The 24,803-nt window shown below is 39.1% G+C and overlaps 1 protein-coding gene and 1 pseudogene across 2 annotated transcripts in view; both read left to right on the top strand.

Annotated features, from left to right (window-relative positions):
- robo1 (roundabout guidance receptor 1) overlaps positions 1–24,803 on the top strand; it is a 665,579-nt gene that overhangs the window by 144,374 nt on the left and 496,402 nt on the right.
- Positions 14,584–14,742, top strand: LOC116409327 (annotated as a pseudogene).

A 24,803-nucleotide genomic window follows, 5' to 3' on the forward strand; every position in this document is an offset into this window, starting at 1 on the left:
ATTTTAAATAACACAAGCTGTCTCTAAATACATTCATTTTACAGGTATGGGATCCCTTATCCAGAAAAGTGTTATGCAGAACCTTCCGAATTACAGAAATGCCATATCCCATAGACTTCATTATAAGCAAATAATTCAAATTTTTAAAAATTATTTCCTTTTTCTCTGTAATAATAAAACAGTACCTGTACTTGATCCCAACTAAGATATAATTACCCCTAATTGGGGGCAGAACAGCCCTATTGGGTTTATTTAATGGGTAAATGATTCCCTTTTCTCTGTAATAATAAAACAGTACCTGCACTTGATCCCAACTAAGATATAATTACCCCTTATTGGGGGCAGAACAGCCCTATTGGGTTTATTTCATGGTTAAATGATTCCCTTTTCTCTGTAATAATAAAACAGTACCTGTACTTGATCCCAACTAAGATATAATTACCCCTTATTGGGGGCAGAACAGCCCTATTGGATTTATTTCATGGTTAAATGATTCCTTTTCCTCTGTAATAATAAAATAGTACCTGTACTTGATCCCAATTAAGACATAAATAATCCTTATTGGAGGCAATATTTTAATGATTTTTAGCAGACCTAAGGTATGTAGATCAAAATTAAGGAAAGATCCCTTATCCAGAAAACCCCAGGTCACGTGCATTCTGGATAACAGGTTCCATACCTGTATCTAAAGGGAAGAAATCATTTTTAATTTAATACGTCTCCATTAAAAAAAAAAACAATGCCGATGTATGGTTTTTCACTCATTTCTGTTTTCACACCCAAAAAATCACCTATTAGTGATGGGAAAAATAATTCAGCAGGCTTGGATTCGCAGCGGAAAATTTGGCCACGTCACCCATGTCAATAAAAAATTGTTGCGTGTAAAAAAAAATTACGCGCATAAAAAAGAACGTTTTTGGTGAAGCAAAACTTGACAGATTCGCTCATCACTGTTGCCTATGTAAATTGCTTTTCACAATGTAATACTGATTTTCAGAAGTCGCTATATTTCAGGCTTTTTGTTTGTGAATGACCTAAAATAATGACTTTTTAAACAAGAAGTTTTATTTCATGGCACAATGGTGCAAACCAATAACATTCAGAAGGGCAGATTTATAAAAAAAAAGCTTTGTGCTTTTCTTGGTTCAGGAAAAAAAACGCAGCAAAGAAAACCGCAAACTCGTGCAAGCATTTTAAAGTCAATGGGAATTATTTCAAGCACTTTATTCATTTTTTTGTTTATTTATTTTCCCATTTTATTATTATGTATTTCCCAGTTATTATCAAGATTGTCAGCCTCATTGAAAATGGATAAAGCAATATAATTTTCGCTGGTGGGTGACTATTCAGTTATTCAGTTCCAGTTTTTTCTTATAATAATAAGCTAGTATTTGAAGGGGAAAAAAACTTGAAATTCACACACATTTTGTCTGCGTTTTTTTTTTTTTTTTTTCAAACTCAGTTTTTGCTAAATATGCACCCCTCCCACCTGATTTTTTCACCAGCGGATGGAAGCATTAAATACAGTACAATCCATGGTTTTCTTAGTCCCAAACATTTTAAACAATATATCCTTTACCTATACCAAACTTACTCGCAAAGGGATATATTTCCATTAACAACTTTTATTACATTGCCCTACAGGAATATTAATGTTGTTAGAAAGAGAGAAGGCTAAAATGTCATGTTTGATAACATTTTGGCAGACATACCGTTTTTGGAATAGAGCAGCGTTAGCGTCTGCCTTTGGTTCCCGTTATTATTTGTGGAATGGTGCATCACTCTTTTCCCAGTGCAAACAAAATACCTACCCACCATCGTGCTCAGAACCAACACTGAGCTCTATCACCCACCCAAATCCTTACCCCATGATGCAAATCACAAGCCCCAAGTCTTCAGTAAGGAACAGCAGAGCATAGTAGTGATCTCTTATGGAATAATGGCTTTAGAATATTGCCTTGGGGTGAGGCTGGCAAGGTCCTATTTATTTGATAAAATGTGAATAAATGCTGTGGCCATTTTAGCCTATTTCTCTCTCCTGGTGTTTCATTAAGGTATGTAACAATGGGGTTCAGTGGGTTGACTCAAGGCGAAGGGTCAGTTGAGGAGTCCCATTGCCATAACTCTTCATAACAATATTTTACTGATATTCAGTTCTGATCCATGCTAATTTGCATCCATTCTAATATAATTTTCCCCCAACTAACTATTATACAGGATATGCAGTACAATGTTTGCTGTATTACCCATAGCTATGGTATAGTTACTGTGGATTATCAGATGATAAGCAATATTTGCAGCCATTATTATATTTTCAAGTCATATCTGAGTTGCAAGACCTATAAACTTATTATATTGTCATGGTTATTGTACAGACTTGTAACAGTATTATACACAGAAAGGGGTTCTTTCTCCCATAGGTAATAATTAAAATGTTATGTAGTCATTTTCAGCCTTTGTGCCATCTTAAACCAGTTAAGTAAGGACAAAGAACACCAGCAAGCAGATTCAGCTGGCATAGAAGAGGTCCGGTGCCCCAGGCGTTGTTTGATTATGACAGTTATAAAATGCAGTATAATCTCAGTGAACCCATAAAAATAATGGCGACAGCTGACAGGGAGTAACAGTCCTTTATTTTCTGCGCTTAGTTTCCCTGTAGCAATCACTGGAAATCTGCTGTATAACAAATAATGACTAAAGTACAGTGGTAATAAAACCGAACAAATGTATATTCCTCATGTATTACATATCTCCTTCACATGTTTTCTTCATTGATATTAAGACGTTATGTTTACTTGGGAATATTTTTTTGCCAAATATATAAAACGTACAAAGCATGGAGATGTAAGTTGAATCGTCTTCTAGCTACACCAGAACTGGCAGATTAATAAAAAGGAAACCTGAAAAGTTTATGATCTGGAACTTAATGATGGACAGATGATTCCTGGCTTTACTGAGACGGCTCTTTGAATAACAAGAGGTCAGCGGGCATTGCACTATGAGAAATGTGGCTGAGCATTTTGCAGGAGTTATGAAGTTACTAAAAGGATTTTATAGATTCCCATTTAAGGTAAAAGCTACCATAGTAAGATAATGGAGAAATAGCCCGACATTTTTTTTTTATCTCATCTAGACATTTCCTGAAGGCTGCAAGCATTGAGCAACTGATGCAGAAATAGCAGTGATCACATGGGGCAGATTTATTAAAAATCAAGTTTGAGAAAAAAAACTTGAGAGCAAAAAAAAACCACAAAGGGGCACATTTACTAAAATGCGTTATTTTCTAGCCTTGAACGCGATATGCTATAAATTCGAAGTAACCACAATCATTTCTTTAGTTCTGAAATGTCTCAATGGTTCAATTGCGTTCCGAAAGTCACTAAATTTCCGGCCCGAAAAGTTTGTAAACGCCACTAAACAGTTCTGGCTTTGGAAGCCTTCCATAGGACTCAATGGCACTTGACAGATCAAACCTGGCGAAAATATAGTCCTGATGAAAGTGTAACTAAAGTGTTAACGAATTCCGAAATGTTTGTATTCTTTGCGCAAAATATGATTTTTTTCGTGGAAATTTACCAAAAACGTCAAAAAACTTTCCCCATACATTCCAAAATGTTCTATATGGAAATTGTTAGGTAAATGGGCTCCAAAACGTACACTGGTGAATTTTGATATTAATATAAAATAAATCACGGCTATTTGAGTTCTCAGAAAATACTTGCACTTTTTTTCCCCCAGCTACGGTTTGTTAACCCCTTTTCTTGTTTTTCTTTTTAATCAAACGATAAACGCCAACTCAGTTTTTTATAAATCTACCTTTAGGGTGTCAGTGAAAACCAGTGGCCCCACCATCCCAGAGCATTGGATCACATGGATCACATGGATCACATGCCTTGGTGGGTGCTAACAACCGAGTGGATGGGATTTTGTATAGTTTACTGTATGTATGAATGTATTTATTGAACCCTACAACAAGGACTGATTGACATTCAGAGGGAATATATAAAATAAAATATATAAAAAAAAAAGTGGTCAGATTCTGTCAGGCAATAAATGAGCTGTTTTGAGTACCCCATGCATGGCAATCAGTTAAAAAAGAAGTGGGCCAAAAAACCATCACCCCTAAAAAGAGAAAGTCAGCTGAATTCAAACTGTAACTTTGTTACCAAGCTAGGATTAAACAATAACTGAATAACTCATTCAGGCAATGAGAATAATATACATTTATATATACATTATAAGCACAGTCCTCAGCCCTGACATGTAGCACAGTTTGGGCTCACAATGTCCTCTCCGGTCTCCTGCATTCAATATATCCACATAAAGGAAACCATTGGAAATATTGTACAAAACATTGTGCAAAATGTATTCTTGATGCGTATATGATTAATGGAGAATATGTAGGCAAATCTGTATCAGCTGAAAAAATTTGCCCTCAATACTTTATCAATATATCCTTGTGTAGTGGTATGGTACAGTGCCCGTACCTTCATTAGGCACCATAAAGTAAAGGCATTATATGGGGCAGAAAATCATAGCAACCAATCAGCTTTTTTCATTAGAACAATGAAAGCAAATATCTGATTGGTTGTCATGGGTAATGGCCAATTGTAAATTTGCCCAGTGCTCATAAAGGACCAATGTACTTAGTAGTGACTGAAGCTTCTGCAATTGTCACATGACACAAACCAACTTTTCATTTATTTTATATTATTATTATTATTACAAGGTGGCTAAAGTTTTCTCTCTTTTTCTGTCTTTTTGCTTCTTTTGTTTCATTACGAAAACTTATTTCATCCAGTAAAATCTACCCTAATGCTTTTACAACCCATTTATTTTTAAGTTTCAAAAGGCTATTTATTTATGGCTTATATTGTAAAACATTTGAGTTTTAGTATCTGTATTGCTGTATATTATAGATGTTTAGTCTCTGTTATAGGTTTTTACAGTATCTCTGTTTGTACAGCTTTAACCTCTTGCTAATTGTTAGCCATATTTCAAATACATATAAAAGTGGAATTGATCAAAACAATGACATATCAATTTTTTGTATTAAGAGCCCTATAATGTCACAATGAAGTATGGGCTGCATCAAGAAGGTGGTTGAAGAGCCCATTTACAAGCTGGTTACAAATCAGTTGTGATCACAAATGATGCTTTACCATTTATGGTCTATCATTACTTTTCATTTATCTGCTTGTCATATATTGTATTGTCTAAAATGAAGACATAATATGGGCCTTGCAGTTTGGCAATCTGAGACTGAATGACATTTAAGATTTGTCACAAAATATCTTCCTGTACCCGGTCTTTTAACATGCAATGCTCAGGCCATGGAAACCGTATATTCAGTTTCAGCGGCAGATTCTTGTTCTTTTGATATGTTTCCAGTGTTGGATTTGTAATGAAGGCGCTCTAATGAATGCTGTTCACAACACAGAAAACAAGGCTTTTGCCAAATAGGTGGTTCTGTCTTCAAGGCTATAGTTGACGTAACTAAGGCTAGCTTGTGAACAGAATCCATCCGAGTTAGGGGGCCTGTGGGTGAATCTATACACAGAATGTATTCACCCGGATTTTTCCCGGCGGCCCAGTCCGACCCTGCATAGCACCCAATCAGCAGGTAGCATTTACTAGTCTCCTGTTTAAAAGCAAACATCTTATTGGTTGCTATGGGTTACTGCTCCTGGGCAAACTTAGTGCATTTTATTACATATGAGGGTTAGTGATGAGTTCCCTGCATTGCCTGAAGATTACTTCAGGCAATGCCTGATACAGAAGGAGCAGGCTTTATTTGGACTTCTGGCACACACACCACAGCTAAAATCCATTGTTGTAAGGGTTGAAATACTCACTTTCATCAATTTCAGCCATTTGCAACAAATTACTTCTATTTGTGTCAAAGTAACTTAGTTTTTGTGGGTCATACTTACACAAATAAAGGGATAAGTCCTTAAACAAAGCTGAATATATTGTATGGTGTATTACCCACAGGGAATTACAACATATAGGGGCCCATTTATCAAAGTACGATCACTTCCGAACACAAAAAAATTGTGTTTTTCGTACTGTGTATTTTTTTGCGTCTTTTTCATTAATTTGTGCAACTTTTTCGTACTTTACGGCAAAAAGCCCAACTATTTGTGCGACAAAATTGTATTATGATACTGAGTACGAAAGTTTCAGATTCATTCAAGCTTCGGAATCGTGACTTTCCTTTGGCCAGGAGGCTTCCAAAAATCATGCACAGAAGGATCAAAGTCAGAAAGGTTTCCCCGCCGTTTATGATCATTCGGATATGAAAATTTCGTGACATTTTCGATCATCAGAAATTATCGTATCTAATCCGAATTTTACCCATTTCGGGATTCAAACTCATACTTTTATGAATCAACCCCATGATGTATTATTAAATTGTCATATACTGTTTTGTGCCCGCCTTCAAGCATTTGAATGTACAGTACATGAAAGGCAAATGGTGCTTATGTTACAGCACTAGATCTGCTTGGCGGTGCATTATATTTGTGTGCTATCATATGAACGGCATGCATGAGGAACATTGTTCATCAAACTTCTGTAAAATTTGACTATGAAAAATTCGCAGTTGTGTCAAAAAAGGTGCAATTGCATAAAAAAAAGTCGTGCAGTAACCGCATTTCACAAGTTTTTCACCATTTTTTCCACAGTTCCGTGCTTTTTTCAGCAAAGCAAAACAGGACAGATTCGCTCATCACTAAAAATGATGATTTTACTAAAATAAAGATAATGTCATCATCATATTATCTTTTTTTGCCACACGCAACATTTTTGATGAGACCTCATCACTAGTTAAATTTTTTCGCCAGGCATGGATTTGCAGCGAATGTTCGCATTTCACCATTGGCTAATTGTTTAGCGAAACTTCTGTAAAATTTGGCACACATCAAAAAAAATAGCTGTGCGTAAAATTGGGCGCGGTCATGTCAAAAAGCGTGGGCGACAAAAAAAAGGCGCAGGCGACCAAATAAAACGCAGGTGAAAAAAAAAATGACATGACAAATGCGTTTCGCCGCATTGCAAAGTTTCTTGCCATTTCGAGAATTTTATGGCGAAGCGAAATGGGACAGATTTGCTCATCACTACTAGTTACCAACCCCGTATAAGCCTAGAACGAAAGGAACACAAGGCACCATAAGTTCAACAATGTGAGTCTGAGAATAACATGAGTTACAATAAGCAGATACACAACATACTGTAAGCCGTGGGCTCATGAATTCCATGTTGGATATATTTTCTAAATGATTTTTCAGTTTCAGACTTAACTGTGAAAATAATGAGTGCAGTATAATATATTACAGCATTATTGGAATACTTTTATGTTTTCCTGGCCATCTAAATTGCAATATGCTATCACTCAATGCAGTCTCAATCAATAAACCATCTTTTTGTAATTCAGTGCTTGCAGTAGCTATTATTGTGTTGTTTAATGGGCACAACTGAGAAGAACAAGTCATCATATATTTAACTGTGAATTTTTATAGATAGAAAGAAAGACAGATAGATAGATATATAAAAATAAAATCACTTTATGAGAAATTCAACCTTTTTTACAAAACTGCCATTAAAATTTACAGTAACAAAAATTCGCTAAGTGAGGAAAAAGTCATGACCGCTTCAAAAAGTCACATCAAAAAAGTTCTGCATGGCAAAAAGTTGCATGGTAGATTAGTGATGAGGAAATCTGTCCTGTTTTGCTTCGCTGAAAAATTTGTGAAAAGATTAGCCTAAAATTTGCAAAACACCAAAAATGACATACGTAAAAAAAATTGTTGCGCGTGTCAAAAACATGATCCGTGCAACACATTTTTTTGACGCATGTAATTTTTTTGAATTGTTTGTTGAATGGCAAATTTTTTCTCCAATGGCGAAATGCGGAAATTTGGCGCAAATTCGTGTCTACCGGAAAATTTCACTTATTACTACGGTAGATGCATTTCATGAATTCTTTACCATTTTGCATATTTTTAAGGAGTTTCTCAAGTTTTTTTTGCCAAAGAGAAATGAGACAGGTTTGCTCATCACTATAGAAGGCAATTGCTTGTTCTTTAGGCTGGAAATAAAATGCTTTACTAATAAATGAATAGTCACTGTCACACAGTTTGTACCAGCTGTAATAACCAATTGCTATGTCGAATGGAATGTAACTGCATGCACTTGATACCACGAAATAAAAGTTGAACAAATAAAAAAAAAATAACCAATGAAAAGGTACTTATCTGTTCGAAACAAAACATTTTTGATTTTGTTCTAGTTGCAGAGCGCAAACCCCCCACCCCTGTAGCACAAGTGCTCCTTAGATGAACGCTCTTAAAACCACTCTTAATACCCTTAATACCCTTGCATTTGCTCCCCATGGTTAGTGAATGACCCCTAGTCAGTTTTTGAGACTGGGGTCACAAATTTCAGTTGCTGACACCTTTTGCAATATATAGGTATTGGACCCCTTATCCAGAAACCCATTACCCAGAAAGTTCCGGAAAAGCCCTCTTCCATAGACTCCATTTTAATCAAATAATTCAGATTTTTAAAACTGATTTCCTTTTTCTCTGTAATAATAAAACAGTACCTGTACTTGATCCCAACTAAGATATAATTACCCCTTATTGGGGGCAGAACAGCCCTATTGGGTTTATTTAATGGTTAAATGATTCCCTTTTCTCTGTAATAATAAAACAGTACCTGTACTTGATCCCAACTAAGATATAATTACCCCTTATTGGGGGCAGAACAGCCCTATTGGGTTTATTTAATGGTTAAATGATTCCCTTTTCTCTGTAATAATAAAACAGTACCTGTACTTGATCCCAACTAAGATATAATTACCCCTAATTGGGGGCAGAACAGCCCTATTGGGTTTATTTAATGGTTAAATGATTCCCTTTTCTCTGTAATAATAAAACAGTACCTGTACTTGATCCCAACTAAGATATAATTACCCCTTATTGGGGGCAGAACAGCCCTATTGGGTTTATTTAATGGTTAAATGATTCCCTTTTCTCTGTAATAATAAAACAGTACCTGTACTTGATCCCAACTAAGATATAATTAATCCTTATTGGAGGAAAAACAATCCTATTAGGTTTAATTATGTTTAAATACTTTTTGTAGAGTTAAGGTAGGAGATCCAAATTATGGAAAGACCCCTTATCTGTAAAGCCCCAGGTCCTGAGCATTCTGGATAATGGGTCCCATACCTGTACTGTATTATACATTGTTGCTTATGCAGAAACATAGGAAAGGTTTGCACTATATTGCTGTCCTTACCTCCGGAACTCTCATCCACTCTCTTTAAGAAGAAGCTCAGCTGTTACCTTCTGAAACACTAAAACATTATTTAGCCTAGTCTTGCGCTTAAGGGCAAATGCCCATACCTGGTGCACTCTTACCTTCCAGTTTGTGCCTGTATGTTACCCAACCACTCAGATTGTAAGATTGTAGGACCCCCTTCCTACTGTGTCTCATACCACATGGCACTTATTCCCTCTGGATTTATATATATTTGTTGTATTTATTTATTATAACACTTGTCCTCCCTGTGTGTAATTTTGTATTTTGTAAGATTGTACAGCGCTGCGTACCCTTGTGGCGCTTTATAAATAAAGTTATACATACATACATACATTGGTAAAAGGTTCTTAATGGTTATTGGACCAGGGAAAACTTTGCCCATGGCACCTTATTCCATATTCTATTTACAATGGCTAGTAAATACATTTGGGGAATAAAAAATGAAATGGAAAAAATTATTCATAAAGGTAAATTGCTATGCACTTCTTATAAATTGGTTTCGTTTGATTCGGACTGTTTATAAAATTTTATGTTACAAAAAATGTTAGTTTTCTAATGTCAGAGTGTTTTACAGTTTGTTCTAATTCATTATTTTATGTATTTACATTTTGCAATGTGGCATAAAGTAAGACAGATTGCCTTATGGATTTAATGTCAGATGCACACTTATAAAGACAAAGGAAGGGCGTAATGGTATGCATACGTTAGGCTGTGTGTCGCCAAGGTGACTGATACAATATCTAGTGGATATCTGGCAGCGCACAGGAGCCATTTCTTTGGCGCTTGTTTTGCAGTACGCTGAAGCAAGAAATTAGCAAGTCTGTGGTTCTGCTAACTTTGATAATTAAGCTAGTTAATTGGCAACAGACAATCCCAAGGAGGAAACGATACATTGTAATGAGGAAATAAACTCCTAGATAAATATTTTATAAATGACAAACGAGTGTCACGTTCCCAAGCACAATCTGTTAGATGGAAAATGACAATTAGAGCACAAGCGGCGGGCGTAATTATTTTCGTATTTGAAGAAATCTGAGGTCAAAAGAATTTGTAAAGACTTAAAGGGGTTGGTCACCTCTGCATTAACTTTAAGGGGCCTATTCATCAAAGTAGGAATCTGAATCACAAAATACAATTCTTTTCATTTCAATCCGGAAATTTCGGAACTTTCGTAGTCGTTGCAACAAATACGATTTTGTCGCACAAATTGTCGCACAAAAATATGATTTTGTCACACAAATTGTTGCACGAATTGTTGCAAAGCACGAAAAATACGATTTTGTCGCACAAATTGTCACACGAATTGTCGCGGAGCACATAAAATACGATTTTGCCACACAAATTGTTGCAAAGCAAGTAAAATACGATTTTGTCGCACAAATTGTTGCAAAGCACGTAAAATATGATTTTGTCGCACAAAGTTTCGCACGAATTGTCGCAAAGTACGAAAAAGTTACTAAAATGTACAAAAAAGTCGCAAAAACTATGCACAGTACGAAAACTTAAGTATGAAAATTCTTGAATAATCCAGTTTTAAAAGCTCAATCTAATATATTTAAGAGAGTTTTTTTCTGTCATTGTTTTTCGCGAATTGCAACAAAATTGCCACCTTCAGTCTGAATATAAACACATTTATCAAAAATTGCACAAAATAACTCCAGAAAATCTCAGCTAGTTGCTACAAATCACAGCTAATCATAATTGTGGCATTAGATTTATATTTTATTTTTTCAATTTATTGTTACACTATATAAAATCTTGGGGAAAGAATCAAATTTAAAAAAAAAATCAGCCCCTTATGAATCACTTAGTAACATGAAAAAGTGCAGTCGCCAGTGGCAACCATTTGGTCCCTTTCTTTTATTTCCTGACTGCTCATGAGTACAGGTATGGGACCCATTATCCAGAATGCTTGGGACCTGGGGTTTTCCGGATAAGGGATCTTTCCGTAATTTGGATCTCCATAACTTAAGTCTGCTAAAAAATGATTTAAACAGTAATTAAACCCAACAAGATTGTTTTGGTTCCAATAAGGATTAATGATATTTTAGTCGGGGCCAAGTACAAGGTACAGGTATGAGACCCATTATCCAGAATGCTCGGGACCTGGGGTTTTCCGGAATTTGGATCTCCATAACTTAAGTCTGCTTGTTCTGCCCCCAATAAGGGGTAATTATATCTTAGTTGGGATCAAGTACAGGTACTGTTTTATTATTACAGAGAAAAGGGAATCATTTAACCATTAAATAAACCCAATAGGGCTGTTCTACCCCAATAAGGGGTAATTATATCTTAGTTGGGATCAAGTACAGGTACTGTTTTATTATTACAGAGAAAAGGGAATCATTTAACCATTAAATAAACCCAATAGGGCTGTTCTGCCCCCAATAAGGATTAATTATATCTTAGTTGGGATCAAGTACAGGTACTGTTTTATTATTACAGAGAAAAGGGAATCATTTAACCATTAAATAAACCCAATAGGGCTGTTCTGCCCCCAATAAGGGGTAATTATATCTTAGTTGGGATCAAGTACAGGTACTGTTTTATTATTACAGAGAAAAAGGAAATCATTTTTAAAAATTAGATTTATTCGATTATAATGGAGTCTATGGGAGATGACCTTTTTGGATAATGGGTTTCCGGATAACTGGCCTGATACCTGTAATTGCTTATTGTTTGCTAATGGAAACTGCACTTGTGCAATTTAGTACATATGTTTGTAAATGTTTTATCTTTCATATAAATCCAAAGGGTCTTAAGTAACCCACATGGCTGCGCTACACAAAAGGCCCCAGTGATTGTAAGAATGGTTTTTCATGCATTTCCCAAGCACTGAATAAGAAGGCCAGTTAGCCTGGATTCCCAGAAGGTGCCAATGAATTGTCATTCATGAGGGGACTCTGCTTCTGGTGTCTCTCCGTTCCTTTCTTACATTGCTGTAGAGCGGCTCCAAATCTGTTGGATATGTTTCCATTTCATTCAAGACACTATAAATTCAGCAGCACAAAAACGCCTAATCTTGGCTTCTAATGAATCCACTGCCTAAATAATACAAGGGGAAAGAGGCTTAGAAATGGATCTCCCGGTGAGCAATTTAAAAGCAAGCACAGGTGGCAGCGAATCCTATTTCCACTGTGAGGTAATTGATAATTTGTGAAACCCTTTTTTTTTTTTTTGGTTAGGCTTCCAAGACAGGCAATTCCTTGGAGGATCACATTACTGTGCGGTGCAGATGTGAGGGGAGAGCCCGGTGTCACTCAAAGGAGAATCCTGGCAGCGTGATTGACACAAGTAGCAAGAGTTCATGCCACCCCGATATGTGCCTTTTAGCACAGGGATAGAGAGCCATCATATTACCGATGTGCTATATCTATGCCACATTCACATAATTCAATGCAAGGGATACTTCTCATGTTCCAACGCTGCTCACTGCTATTGGGTATGCACAGAGATGTAATCAGATGCTTAATTACATTTCAACATGAATTCCAAGCAGCTGGCTAATTCCCTTGTTTCTGATTAAGGGGATTACCAAAATAAAATTTACTTCTGCCGTTGACAAGAACCACTAAAAGAAGATGTTTGGGTTTAATTCCGAGCAATTAGGAAGCGTGCATCAATATCATATCAAGGATCATCCACCTCCCCTTTCTTATGACTAATTAGCTTCATTTGGGATAAAAAGAACAGAGGATTGTTACAATGTAAAGGAAGTGCAGTATTACTTTATATAGAAGAGATTTACAGTGAGCAAGTCTTTAAATAATATTCATCATTATCATGACAGGTGCAGTGTCGAGCCTGCACCCCTTACCCCTTCCCCTAGTTAAACCCACACCCCTTACCCCTTCCCCTAGTTAAACCCGCACCCCTTACCCCTTCCCCTAGTTAAACCCGCACCCCTTACCCCTTCCCCTAGTTAAACCCACACCCCTTACCCCTTCCCCTAGTTAAACCCACACCTCTAACCCTTCCTCTAGTTAAACCCACACCTCTAACCCTTCCTCTAGTTAAACCCACACCTCTAACCCTTCCTCTAGTTAAACCCACACCTCTAACCCTTCCTCTAGTTAAACCCACACCTCTAACCCTTCCCCTAGTTAAACCCACACCCCTTACCCCTTCCCCTAGTTAAACCCACACCCCTTACCCCTTCCCCTAGTTAAAGCCACACCTCTAACCCTTCCTCGCAACAACACACATAGACACTGTAGCTGGAAGAGAAGGCCGCAGTTATTTATTTATTAACATAAAAACTTAACATCAGTTAACATTTTGTAACAGTAATAAAACCGTTTGTATAACAAATATTTACAGTAACCAACAATCCTTACTCGCCTCCAAGAGACTGACCCTGAGCCCAAATGTAACGCCTGGTTCCTGCCTCCTTTTTCCCCAGCCCTAAACCAAGGCTAACTGCCTTCCGGTCAGGACCCCAGGCCTACCGGGCTACACTATCTTTGTCAAGTACCTCCCTTAAACTTTCCCCTGGGGGCACGTAGTAAGGTACCCTCAGCCAACTGCGACAATAACAACCTTCTTTCTCAGGGAGGGAGGGTGGGACGCTGCGAGCTGCTGACTCTCCCTCCGTCTGGATCCAACTGAGGTAAGATGGCATCCGTTGTTAGACCATCCCCTTTGCCCGGGAATCTCCCTGATCACCCATTGGCTTGCCATCTGAAACAGTAAAAAAGAAGGGGGGGGGGGCTGGGGGGGCTGCCCTCCTTGCCCTCCTTGCCCTGCTTCCCCATGCTGTGCTTCGGGTCATTGGGCCCCATTCTCCCTATCTGTGCCCTAGTTCCTCCTATTTTATATCATGTGGTCTTGTCTGGGGCCCCCTGTTGTCAGGCGCATTACAACTGAACTTCTCGATTAAAACCTTTAGTAGAACTTAAGTTTAACAGGCTATAAATACTATAAACCGGGACTCATGTACATCCGTAAGTGCAGTGAGAGCAACTGAGAGCACAATTGCCATGTTTTTCCCACAATGCAGGGTTTTTCCCCCCAGAATTTTGGCGTCATTGCAGTAGAAAAGGGAGTGATGCTCATGATACAATTGTGATTCAAAATGAATGCAGTTCAGTGGCATAACTAGGGTGAGCCATGGCCCTCTGCCAAAAAATATTTGGAAGGGCCCAGCACACCTCTCCCTATTTGGACCCTCCCTGTCCACCACTGGAGTCTCCTGCCTGCTGCTTCTCCCCTCCCTGGGAGATTTTTTCACTTTTTCTATAGTTGCACCACTGATTCTGCCTCATGCAGTGGCAGTATCATAGCCAATGATGTCCAACCGAGGCATGATTATTGCTAATTGTGCTGAAGCGGAAGCATGATGAAAGTGTAGGGGCTGTGTTCCCATTAGGGAAGAGCTGCTGGCTTATTTTTGGTCGGGGGCTTCGCACATGCTCCTTCTGCCTACTCATGTTTCACTTCCTTTGCCCCAGCCATCAGGTGAGCGGGAGGTATTTTTATTTTATACTTTCCAGCTGCCAGCTGGAGCCTTAACAAGGCAATTAATGGCATTGTACCCGTACACTTCAGCACCCTTTTTGTGTTTGATTTGTGCACCCTGGATAGGTGTCGTAGTCCTCTGGGCTTGATCCTAGGCCAAGACTTGGTGGGTCTCACCCTAGCTTCGGCAAAGGAGGATCTGCCCGCACATGCTGTTCATTGGCGAAAGCCTTGGACACATGAGCATCGAAGCCCATGCCTTCGGGTTGGTCTCACAGGCAATGATTCAAACTGATTCAGTTGCTCATGTGCATTTGGCACAAATCAGGCGCAGTCACAGCAAATATTTTCTAAGTCTGCCTGGCATCATTTCCAGTGTTTGGTGTGAGTGCCATATTCATTCAGCACAACTGAATTGTGGTAATCAATGCAGGACCTGTTCAGGAGGTGGTGGTAGCTCCAGGGTTCCCCTGCGCCAATAGGCACAACATTGCCCGAGAACGGACGCAGGAAGGACTAAATAGCACCAAGTGCATCTATAGGGAAATGCAAGGAGCAAATTTTGAAGCAAGTACCTTTCATAAAAGTGGTTATATGTGCAACTATATAGTTAACTATTAATTAACTCCAAAATTGATCAGTCTAATGTTCTTTTATTACTGTACTGTAACTTATGTAAGAACTTCTGTATCGTTGGACTGTTTGCTTAGCTTGTTTCATCCATACACACATATGGAAAGACATGACTGCATTAGATAGATAAATAGATAGATAGATAGATAGATAGATAGATAGATAGATAGATGATAGGTAGATAGATAGATAGATAGATAGATAGATGATAGATAGATAGATAGATAGATAGATAGATAGATAGATAGATAGATTTTATATTTCTTTGGAAGAAGTACATTTAGTTGGCTAGTAAGAGATACAATAAATATATGCCAGTGCAGGTATGGGTTTCTCTCCACATCCTGAAATCTCCCTCCTAGTTTCTTTATTCATTGCACAGTTGCTTCTATGCTTGGATCATAGTCACCGTTGGAGCTGGTACAAAGGGCTTTAAGGGTCACAGGCAGGCAGATTGCAAGATAACGAGGAATAGATGGCATTCAGGTAGCCGACACGCACAAATGAATAAAATAGGTCAGGAAGGAAAAGCAAAAATGCAGTCTTATATTTTGCCATATACAATATATATATATTGAATAAACCGCTAATTTAAAGTTTCCAGGTGAATCTTTGATTTAGTAAAGTAGTAGGGATTAGTGAGGTACAAAACTACTATTTTTTTACAATTTAAAAACACTTTTGCAATACTTTTTTAGAAGCAAAACAACTTCACCATCTCCTTGTCCCTCTGAAAGCACTAACAGCAATTTAGGGATGTCTTTATCCGTTCTACAAGTATTTATTGAGTTTCATCAAGGATTCAAAAGGAAGAGAAACCAAAGCAAATGAGCCTTCACGCTGATGTCGGTATACGAGCGTCTCTTGAAATGTTTGAAATCGTAAAACCCACAGGATAAAATGAAAACCTACTAAAAAACCATAATCTTCCTGCCACAACAAAATATAGTCCATCATTTACCAGTCGATGGCAAAGCAGTGAGGTGATTCTGCTATAGGTCATATTTATTGAATATGTTTTATTGAATATTTTTCCCCATATCAATTTTTTTTTTATCGGTCCATTGCATTTCTATATTAAAACAGAACACAATGCCAAACAAAGCATTTCTCTCCGCAATCACTTAGACTGCTGTCTAACGGCGCCCTCTAGTGAGCAACTATGGAATTTAACTGAGCACTTAAAGCCGTCATAATAACAATGATGAGCTGCATTACTTATTAACACCTTCTCAGTTTCGTATTTTATTCATTAACACCTTCTCAGGATAATGAGGCCGAGCTGAAATAAATTGGCTATCCTTTCTTCTCGAGAAATATGGACATCCTAAACAAGTAGATTTTTTTAAAAAGTAATGATTATTATAAAAAATGACTATATATTTTTCCATTTTACAACTAGGAATGAGAATATTTAAACCATATATGTATTAAAAGTGATATATTGGAGTGGGGAAAAAAGGGCATTATTGATGAGCCCCCAGTCTTCTTGGGAAGGGGCTTTTGTCTTATAATCTTTACAGCTACTATGAACATGTATATCCACAAATACACATTCCCACCAAACCAGTGCCGGATTATCTCTGTCTAATCCAGAGGTTGTTATACTTTAATCCCACGTTCAGGGCCGCCATCAGAAATCACGGGGCCCCTCACAACTAAATTTTCTAGGCCCTCCCATGCCCCCAATGGCCCCTCCCCCAGTGACCCCTCCCATCAATACAAAGTACACACAGACATTGGTAGCCAGGGCCCCCTAAAACATTGGTAGCCAGGGCCCCCCTAAAACATTGTTGGTCCTCCCCCAAATTACTCATACTATGGCCCGCTCCCCGCTGCTTACTGCTTCCTCCCGTGTCCTTTGGCTCCCCCCCAGCATCCTCCAGGGCCCCCCAAGCATACGGCTGCTTTTTCCAGGGCCCCCCCAAGCATCCTCCAGTTCCCCCCCCAGTGTCCTCCTGCTTACTCCAGGCCCCCCAAGCATCCGCTAGTTCCCCCCCCCAGTGTCCTCCTGCTTCCTCCAGGCCCCCCAAGCATCCGCCAGTTCCCCACCCCCCCGTGTCCTTCTGCTTCTTCCAGGCCCCCCCAAGCATACTGCTGCTTTCTCCATCCCCCCCTCAAAGATCCTTCAGCTCCCCCATCACCCTCCAGTTCTCCCCCCAGTGTCCTCCTGCTTCCTCCAGCCCCCCCCAAGGGGGCCCAACCTAAGAAAACTCTAGCACGGCCGGGCCCCCTTTAAAGTTAGAAACGTCCGGGCCCGGGATGACTGTCCCCCCAGTGCCCCCCTGATGGCGGCCCTGCCCACGTTCACTCTCCAGAAGCCTCCAATGCCACTGTAATGTGGAAAATGTACTAGCAGAGGACCGTTTGCTGCTGAGGGGGTCTGTTCTCCCAATAAAGCTTTCCCCCTACTTCTCTATGGTGTCCAGCACAGCACATGAGCTTTTCACTACTTTCACTACAACATTTTTTGACTGGTGAAAAAATTTGCTCATCACTAGAACCTTCCCATAATTGAGAGCCAGGGCCGCTCTTACCACGAGGCAAGATGAGCACAGGGGCAGGCCGAGCCAACCGGGCACCCTAGGCAACCCGGTCGGCTATAGCAACCCCCCCGTGTGTGTTTTGGCATGCATGCGCATCTCGGGGGGGGGGTACGATGCGAAGCTACAGTCAATTGCCCCCACCGCGTAATGACAAGCGGGGGGGGGGGGCAATGACAACAAAGAACAGACTAGGGGTAGGCAAGAGAGGCTCCTGCTTGGTGCCCCCCAATCGTTGCGCCCTAGGCAGCTGCCTCTTCTGCCTACCCCTAGTTCCAGCCCTGGGTGAGCACCTTATAAACAAACAGAGGCCACAAGGAGGCTTAAGTGCAGCACCCTGAGCCTATAGCTAGGTGAAACACATAAGGTTGTCTCTGCTCTTGGTAACAATAAACATATTTTGAATTTACTTCCTTCCTTGATGGATTGCTCATTGAGTGCCTGCCTACCTGCATCAGGTGAGAACCTTGCCTCAGCGGCACAGAGCGGCCAGTTACCAGGGCGGCAAAAAGCACAATACAGCTCTCTGCCCCAGTGATGTGGCCCCTCAGGAACTGCTCCAACGCTAAAATTGTAAACACAGAGCAGGCTAGAGGGGCCCGCAACAGGGCCTCAGGATCACCGCTGTTCAGAGCTTTCAGGATAACAGGTTTCCAGATAGAGGATCTCATACCTGTATCAGCTCTATGTCAGCTGGCTTCTTCGACAAGTACGGGACCTGTAATCCAGAATGCTCGGGACCTGGGGTTTTACAGATTAGGGATCTTTCTGTAATTTAGATCTCCGTAACAAAAGTCTGCTAAAAATAAATTTAAATATTTAATAAACCCAATAGGATTGTTTTGCCTCCAATAAGGGGTAATTATATCTTAGTTGGGATCAAGTACAGGTACTGTTTTATTATTACAGAGAAAAGGGAATCATTTAACCATTAAATAAACCCAATAGGGCTGTTCTGCCCCAATAAGGGGTAATTATATCTTAGTTGGGATCAAGTACAGGTACTGTTTTATTATTACAGAGAAAAAGGAAATCATTTTTAAAAATTAGAATTATTTGCTTATGATGGAGTCTATGGGAAATGGCCCTTCTGTAATTCGGAACTTTCTGGATAATGGGTTTCTGGATAAGGGATCCCATACCTGTACATTGTTTTAGGATAACTTTAAAACAACTGAGTGTAATATTTGTCCTAATATTTTTTATTAAAGGCAAAATAGTTTGTGTCTTGAAAGGGTAAAAAAAAGAAAAAAAGCAGTGAAATAAATACAGTAAAATGCAGTATTTGTGGAGCTCAAGTGTTCTCCATAGGAGCCTTACTAATTGCCATTGTTGCCAATCTTTTATGTAATCCATTAAAAGTACCTTCATAGTAATTTTAGGATATCGTGTAGAGAAACTAATTGTACCTGTGTGCTGTATGTTAGGGACAAGCTTGTATAGTCAGAAAAATACCGTATATCTAATTAGTTTAGATCTCACTGGATTCAATAGACTTTAAATGTCTCCACTGAGACTCTGGGAGGAAGTTTCATCCTTCTCTTAAAGAAAGACTTTTAGTATAGAATGTCCTATTACAGGTATAGGATCCATTATCCAGAATGCACGGGACCAAGGGTATTCCGGATAAGGGGTCTTTCCGTAATTTGGATCTCCATACCTTAAGTCTACTAAAAAATCAATTAAACATTAATTAAACCCAATAGGGTTGTTTTGCATCCAATAAGGGGTAATTATATCTTAGTTGGGGTCGATTACAAGGTACTGTTTTATTATTACTGAGAAAAGGGAAATCAGTTTTAAAATTCTGAATTATTTGATTAAAATGGTGTCTATGGGAGATGGGCTTTCCATAATTCAAAGCTTTCTGGATAACGTGTTTCCGGATAAGGGATCCCATACCTGTACCAGCAACTTTGCAATTGGAATTCATAATGTATTCTTTATAGTTTCTGAGTTATTTGCCTTCCTCTTCTACCATTTTTCAGCTTTCAAATGGGGGTCACTGACCCAGCAGGCAAAAACTATTGCTCTGTGAGGCTACAATTGTATTATACTTTTAATTACTTAAACCATTTAGTTCCCCTCCTGTTCTTACCCCAGTGTACTTTTCAAGCCACTGTCTGATTACTATGGTTAATAAGACCCTAGCAACCAGATAGCTTCTGAAATAACTGAAAAAAAAAAGTGAGGACCAAGTGTTTCAGAATATCAGAAACTTGTGGATGGGGAGATGTCAGAAAAACTTGTTGCCAGTAGTGATGAGTGAATCTGACCTGTTTCGCTTCACTGTACAATTCACAAAACGTCAGTAAAATCGGTAAAAAACTGCGAAACATGTTTGACGCACGACAAAAGTTTTTCACACATTTTTCGCAATTTTACTGTTGTTTTGTGAATTTTATGGCATCTTTTTTTTTTGTCACCACCGTCTTTTTTTAGGCACCACAGTGCCGATTTTGCTGCGACTGCGCCCAGTTTGCCGCGACCATGATTTTTTTTGGCACGCAATGATTTTTTCTGCGGCACATTTTCTCGGAAACAATTCACTAATGTTGCCAGCAAAAAAAGGTGAAAAGTGAAAATTAAGGGAAAATGCAGTACACAATACTCAGGATTCCACGCCCTTTAGGGTAATTGAGAAAAGCCCCCGACTATTGAAAACACTTATGAAAATGTCATTATAAATAGAACGTAATTAAGATCAGATATAAAATTACATAGAAAAGTGAAACTTTTAGTAACCAGATTATGTTCCCTAGATATGAAACTTGAGCATCTGGGGCCCCTGCTAAGAACTAAATAGGGTCACATGGAACGACAGAGGCACAAGTTCTGTATTTTCTAAATGGACAACATGCTGTATTTACGGTTACAGTTTACATTTAATCTATTGGTTTCAGCAACATCCCTGAGATTTACAGTCATCAAATTAACTTTTCAGTAAACACAGTTCATGGGGGGCAGGTTTGGGTCTGGCCTAGATATAGATACATTTCTACACTCTATGAGCCTCCACCAACAAAAGCACTTTTGTTACAGGTAACTGACTACAATAATTGTGTGCACCTTCCTATTTTATGTCAACACAAGAACTCCCCTTCAGGACAATCGGCTCGTATGCTTGGTAATTATCCCTGCAGAAAATCTAATCAGTATCTGGCTAAACCCAGAGCATCTCTTCCATACTGATATGTCTCAATGAACAAAACTAATAAATGATAGAGAGCAGAATGAAAAACTGCCTTTCTGCTGCCAATTCTATCTGAGCAATTCCCAATGATGCATTGTGATGTGCAAACAAATGAAGACTTTCACAATGTATTTAATGTGCACATATAAGAGTATTCTTGGAGATGTTCAAGCAATTAAATATTCTTTTAGGGCACACAAGGTGTTGTTATGTCACATTTTTATATTGACCAGTGCAGCTGGAAATACACCCAAAATGAAACCCTATTGACAATAATGGGATTCAAACTATAATCACTATAATGGGATGTCACTTCTGGTTCTAGAGAAATTTAAAAGAGCTGATACAACGAATTACCATGTCATGATTGGCAACTAGTGATGAGCGAATCTGTCCCATTTCGTTTTGCCAAAAAATTAATGAAACAACAGCAAAATTTGCGAAATAGTAAAAAATTAATGAAATGTGTTTGCCGCGTGATTTCTTTGTGGCTCATGTGTTTTTGTCGATTACGCCCATTTTGGCGCTACAGCACCCTTTTTTGACATGACCGCACCCTTTTTTCCCTGACCGCGCCTTTTTTGATATGCAACTTTTTGTCACGCGTGAATTATTCGCCCGTGAATTTTCTCAGAAGTTTCAATTCGCTAATGGCTAAATGTGGAAATTCGGTGCAAATCTATGCGTGGCGAAAAAATTCGCTCATCAGTATTGGTAACCCAAAACCCAGAACAATTGCCAAGGTCCCCGGTTACAGCTCACACTTCTGCCTATAACAGCCACCTCTGACTTTGGGTGGAGGCTTCCGCTACTCGGGTGCCACCAGGTCTTCAAGTGAGAAGATCAAGATAAATGTTCTGCGCAACCAAGGGAACCAGATCGCTACAGGAGGACTGAAGAGCTTTCAAGAATCAGAGCCAGGCAGGCCGGGTCAAAACCAGAACGGTAGCGCAGTACAGAATCAGGATCCAGTCAAACAGGCAAAAGGGTCAATCCAGGCAGAATTCACTCAAAGTCAGGATACAGGCAGGGGTCAGAACCAGATAGACAGGACAGAAGGCGCACCCAGGAACTATGGTAGATAGACCTATAACAGGCATGGGAGAAACTGGGAGGGATTTAAAGGCTAGATGATTAAAGATTCAAAACAGGTGTGTGTCATTCCTGCCTGGATAACTAAGGATATTAGCAGTGGGTTCCTGGTTCAAATCCAGGCAGGATGTTACATTCCAGCTCAGTAAGAAACCCCTGATAATGAGCTGCTCAAAGATATATGGAGATATTAGTTTCTTGCCTACTTTGGAGAGTAACAACCACATCTGAAGTCCCCAAGTGTAAAGATGGCTATACATACAGAAATAAGGTTTGTTTCATATGATTATTTGTGCATGCACGGGGGTAGGGGGCTGCAAATCCCAACCAATGTCCGTATACTGGGGCAGTGATGCCCAACCATCAGTTTGCAAGCAAAACAGTGTAATTGCCATACAGAGCCTTCTGTAGGCTGCCAGTCAACATAGGGGCTACCAAATAGCCAATTATAGCTCTCATTGGCACCTCCAGGAACTTTTTTCATGCTTGTGTTGCTCTCCAAAACTTTTTTCCATTTGAATGTGGCTCAGGGGTATAAAAGGTTGGGGATCCCTGTACTAGGGTGTCGGTGGGTTTAGGGATTGTACAGGTTCGAAAATTTCACTTGTGGGCAGTGCTTGGTGCATTGGCAGATTAGTAAATGAATAGGGTTTGCAGCTCCTATTTAGGGATGTAGCGAACCTCAAAAAAAAGTTCGCGAACCCATTCGCGAACTTACGCCATAAAGTGCGAAAGTTTGCGAACTTTGCGAACCCCATAGACTTCAATGGGAAGGCGAACTTTAAAACCTAGAAAAGCCATTTCTGGCCAGAAAACTGATTTTAAAGTTGTTTAAAGGGTGCCACGACCTGGACAGGGGCATGCAGGAGGGGGATCAAGGGCAAAAATTTCTCTTAAAAATACGTTGTTGACACAGCGTTGCGTAAAAACACAAGCTATTCCTATGTATACGCAAAGGCAGCTGGCAGACCTAGCGGAAATACGCAGCGTTTTTTGCTATTTCGCACTATTAGCACCATGGAAACGGGATTTGCTTACACCAGTACTAGGCTGAAAAACGCCATGTGTGGCTTGTGCGGCGTTTTTAGGCCGAGAAAAAACGCAGCGGAAAAATGCCTAAGGCGAACCCAAATTTGCGAACTTGCGAACACCCAATGTTCGCGCTAATTAGTTCGCCGGCGAACAGTTCGCTACATCTCTACTCCTATTGTACTTTGTACAAGCAATTGGAACACTTGAATAAGGACCATACAATATCTGTCCCCTCTTATGGTCTCCATCTGTTCAGCCCTTGGGCCGATCAATCAATAGGAATTCCTTATCAGTTTGTGAATGGCCCACTTAACCCTAGACTTCAGTATATCGGTATAGATTTTGTCCCTTTAGCACCTTGGCTTGAGTGATGCATTTTTTTACTATTTAAACTACCCATTTGCTATAGCTGAGCTACTGTATTGCGGGTGCACAATACACCCAAAACTAAGGGGTTAATGACATCTAGTTTAAAAAAAAAAAAAAAAGAAAGAAATAAAAACTTAAGATGATTGTGGAATAATCATATTGTTCCGGCAGTAAAGGCACTGATTGTTTGCACTTGAGGTTTACAGCTTTTGGGTAATTGCACCAAACTAATTTGCAGACATAAAAGCTTTGTCATTTCTTTATATTTTTATGCTTTCAAAATCACTCAATTCTGATTTAAAAGAAAGGTTGATTGTAAGTGTTGGTCTATCTTTCCAAAGCGGAGAAGAAATGAATAAAACTCCAGAATTAGCATGTAATATTGCAGTCATTTTCTATCATTATCTGTTTAGTTACTAGATGCATCCTGCTGGGGCACAGCGATACAATAAAGGGAAAATGAGAACGAGAAGCTGTAAACTGATATATTGTTTGGACTCTTCGATGAAATAAATTAAACCTGCTAGTTCCTTAAAGGGCTAGTATACCACTGGGCTCATTTACCACCGCAACCGCAGTTGCACAATCCATTGTGGCAGATGAAGATGCAAATAATAGTAAATCGACCTCAGAAAAGTACAAATAACCTGATAAATCAGTGTGAATTATAGACATTGACATAGGGCAGCAGTGACATCTAGTAAGTGCTGAATGGAAAGTGAAAGTAATTGCCTGCCTCACCTCTATGTCTGAGGCAAAGAGGCGGGGCAGACAATATATGATTGATAGCTCAGATTTTTAAATACCTTTTATAACAGGTATGGATGAATTCATTAAAAAAAATTAATTTGGGGTTCATGTTTTATTTTCAAAGGGATTTTATTATACAGCTTTTTAAGTGTGGGCAACAGGTTCCCTTTAAAACAGTCATGAAGGTACCAGTTAATAGAAGATTCCATATAAGGAGTAAAGCAAAACTTTTCCCCCTAAGATTTATTACACATTGATTTTTGGGCAAAATCTGACATTTATTGTATGTGTGTTTTCTTTGAGAATTACTTTTACTATTTTATACAATATGCAAAAGAAAGTGAGGTGTTAACCCTTCTCGTTTCATTGCCTCTTCTCCCTTTCTTTTTCATGTCCTCCTTTCTTTT

Source organism: Xenopus tropicalis, chromosome 2, assembly GCF_000004195.4.
Source record: "Xenopus tropicalis strain Nigerian chromosome 2, UCB_Xtro_10.0, whole genome shotgun sequence".
Classification (NCBI taxonomy): domain Eukaryota; kingdom Metazoa; phylum Chordata; class Amphibia; order Anura; family Pipidae; genus Xenopus; species Xenopus tropicalis.